Below are 3,998 nucleotides of genomic sequence, written 5' to 3'. Positions count from 1 at the left end.
TTGAGATAGGGAGACCCAGGGGTTCTGGGTCTTGGGGGTCCCCCAGGGAAAGGTTGGGGTGACTCGGGGTAACTAGGAACCCCAATAGTCCTAGTTGGTGGCAGCGAGATAGATCCAAGCTGGGTATAAGCTTGGGGAAGGTTCACAGTAAACACCCAGATTTTGTACGCTAAAGTCCAGATCTGGGACAGACGTTTACCACAGCTCGCGCGGCTCCGGTGGACTGCTTGCAGGCACACCGGACCCTCCGCAGGCACCACTGCGGCAGCTCCACCGGAGCCGCGGGACCAGCATGTGGGGCGGTGAAATTGCTCTCCGCTTAGGGCGCTCAAAACCCTAGTGCTGGTCCTGAATATACCTGTGTTTTTAATAAATTTTTATTTTATTCTTTCCTTAGATAGTGCTTACCAGTGCATCCACTAGATGGCTCCATACTAACATATCTGTCATTACAGGAAGTGCTGGATTACAGAATGTTACATTACCTAAAATAAATAGTTTTACATAGTATCCTATTGCAGAATTTACACTGTTATAAGAAATTCAGTTCTCCAGCAGATAAAAAACTTTTGAAGCTAGAATGAGATAGAATTGGCTGTATGCAAAGCTACTTAAAATACAAGAAACTGTTTGCTTACTCTAGAAAGTGGTTTTTGAATAATTTAACTGCATATTGTCAGAGGCCAAAATTTAAAATATACACAGAAAAGCCTCCACTGTTTCCTTAGGTAAAGCCCAAGGTGTACATAGGAAGGGGGCATGAAGCATGGGTAAAAGATTTTCAAACACTGTAGGAAGAAAAATCTCGTGCAAATAAGGTATGAGGTAAATCTGTTTGCGGATAGTGAAACCTGCTGCTTTTTAAAAATGAGACAGGAACAAACAATTTAATTCAGTGGAGCCATAAGAACAGTATTTTATTTCTTATTATTTAATAAGAAAATGTATTTCACAAACTCAGCTAAATTTTAGTTGGGGTAATTTTTATTTTAAGGATTGAACACAGGTGAGTATTAAAGGAAACCAAGGACGGCCTTGTGGTCAAAGCACTGACTTGGCAGTTTAAAAAATGTGGGTTTGGTGCTTGGCTGAGTTATAGATGTCCAGTGTGTCTTTGTGCATGTCACTTATTTAACTCTGTGCTCAATTCCCAATCTGTAAATTGAGGTGTTGTAAGAGGAGAGAAAAATAATGTTTATGAGGTGCTTTGAGTCTATGTCAATGGGAGCCATACAAGTTCAAAAATAGAGGTTAAGACCACGGTTCATCAAGATACTCAAGCAAATAGGGTCGACTTTAGGCTGATTCCCCAGAATCGGACCCCGCACCCACGCCTAAGAGGGCCCCACACCTTAGGCACCTTTTTAATTTTTTTACTCATCCGGCAGTGGTCCAGGTCTTCGGTGGCATTTCAGCAGTGGGAGGTCCTTCAGTGACGCAGAAGACCCAGAGCGAGTGAAGGACTCCCCCACTACAGAAGTGCCATCGAAGACCCGGACCGCCGCCGGGTTTTCGAATTGGGCCCCGCAGTTCCTAAAACCGGCTCTGCAAGCAAATGTATAATTTTAAGCATATAAACAGACCCTTCTTAGTCAATGAAGATATTCCTGTGTTTAGAACTTATATATAGGGGTGAAAGTAACTTAAAGGACTTACCAGTACACAGGGTGGCTGGGGCCCTGTGGGTGTCTCTGGGCCTCTGGAAGGTGCAGGGTCTTGGGCAGAAGGGGTGGGGCTGGGGACAGACTCCCACAGCCAGCTCTTCAGCGCTGCCCGGCCTGTGCTGCCCAGGGCTCTGGTGGTGATTTAAAGGGCCTGGGCCTCCATCCGCTGGTGCAGTAGTGGCAGCGGCTGCTGGGAGCCCCGGACCTTTTAAATCACCGAGCCCCAGGACAGCTGCCTCTTTTGACCCCCCCCAGCCCATCTACGACCCTGCCAGTACGGTTGGCTGTGTACCAGCGGCCACTTTCTTACCAGTACGCTGTACTGGACCGGCTTACTTTCACTTCTGCTTATATACATATTTAAGTACCATGATGAATGAAGAACTAAGCAAGTAGATATGCTATCCAGTCCATTTCTGGGTGACAATATCATGTATCAATTAGCATTACAAAGCATGAGCCTGGAGGCTGAATTATTTCAACCACCTAGAAGTTTAACACTCATTCTGAAATACTGTGCCCGCAATTCATTGTTGCTAGTATGAACTAGAAAGCACACATAAAAATACAGACTGCACCATTCTGAATGTTATTTATTGATAGACCTGTGTGTGACACTCATCACTAACCTCAGCATCCACATAACTGTGTTTGTAGTCACTGCTCACCAGGTCCTCCTAACCCAATCTTTGCGTTTGTTACCATCCCTTATTGTATGTTGTCTTACATACTGATCTGGACCCTGACTCTTTGTAGGTGGATACCTATGACCCTAATGGGATCTGTTGTAGTTGCAAGGTCAGAGCCTTAAACTGTAAATTCTTTCTGAGATGGATTTGTATTTAATTTCTCTTTAGAGCACCATTCACATTTATGGTACTGTAATATTAATAAAAATAGATTTTCATTCACATATGTCTAAAGGGACCAGTAATACTTCTCCTCATTAAGACTGCAGCAAACTGCAGCCAACTGATCTGTCCCTGAAGGGTCTAACCAGAGACCTAAGAAGAAGGGCTGAGAAGAATTCCTGAGAAGAAGAGCTGAATTTATCACTCACATCTTTGCCTCTTTCAAGATCTCCCATAAGATTGCTCAGCACTTCCTGTTATAAGATCCTGGTGCCAATTGCTTATAATTTGCCAAACTTGAATTGTTTGAGGGAAAAATTTCCATGCCAACTATCTGCCTCAGGTTGATTTTTTTTTTAAACACATCAGCCAAAATGGTTCAGTTGTTCCAAAGATGACGCTAGGGAAAAATACTTTGCTTTGCAATGTTACAAACATCTGGTGACCTTTTCTTTGAGATGCTCTAGCTTCCCCTTGTTTTGGAGCAGGAACTTGAAAATTGGCAGCTGGGTGTCCTTTGTGTCAAGGATGTGTCTAATGCTGTTTCAGTAAAAATCTACCCAAATTTGGCCAAGTTATAAATCTTAATAATCTCAGTGTGCACATGCTGAGTACAGACATCTTAGAATTCATTAGCTAAAATCTCAAAAGTCTCTGCTCACTGCGCACGCTCCAGCCTCTCACTACTGCTGATTAAAGCTGAGCAACATTTTTCAGCGGAAACATTTGCTTTGTCAAAAATGCAGATCAAGTGACACAAACATTTTTTGAATTCATGTCAGTTTTGCAGAAACGTTCATGTAAAAATTCAGAAAAAATTGAAATATTTTGTTTAGACATTTTCGAAATGTAATATTTCAATTTTTCAGTTCAAAATGACTTTTTTTTCCCTGAAATTGCCTTCAATTTTATTTTACAAAGTTCAGAAACATGTAAACACACAGCAACAACATCCTCTCAACTTTTTGGAATTGTGAGTGAACTGAAAAATCAATTATCTTCAGAGCTCTAGTGTTGACTAGACTCCACATGAACCATCCCTGTGGTGGGACCAGGTACTAGAACTGACAGCAGGAAGACAGTATTTCCTATATTCTCTATGTTTCCCCATACCTCAAATACAGATGGGGAAAGAGCTGGCTCAAGAGAAATACTCCTGGGGGAATTCTGCAGCATTGCGCAACACAGAATTTTGCATTATTAATGTTCTGCACACAATTTTTTCCCACAGAATGGGTGCTGCAAAGATGCTGCCCACTGCTAGGGGCTGCTGGGCCCATCATACCCTGGCTCCCCAGCTCATAGTGCACTTGTGCAGGAGGCCTGGGCTGCCTGCAGTTCCCGGAATGCCCTGAAAAAAGGAGGTGGTGTGAACCGCTGCCCTGCAGTGAGCAGAGTGCCTGGCCTTGTGGGGATGGATTCTTTGTGGCTCTGCATGCTCTGGCTGCCAGGCCTGAACTTTGTCTGCCCTGGGATGAGAGCG

The sequence above is a fragment of the Chelonoidis abingdonii genome, chromosome 2 (assembly GCF_003597395.2).
Source record: "Chelonoidis abingdonii isolate Lonesome George chromosome 2, CheloAbing_2.0, whole genome shotgun sequence".
In the NCBI taxonomy this organism is placed as follows: Eukaryota; Metazoa; Chordata; order Testudines; family Testudinidae; genus Chelonoidis; species Chelonoidis abingdonii.
Note: the sequence above shows the minus strand (reverse complement) of the source record.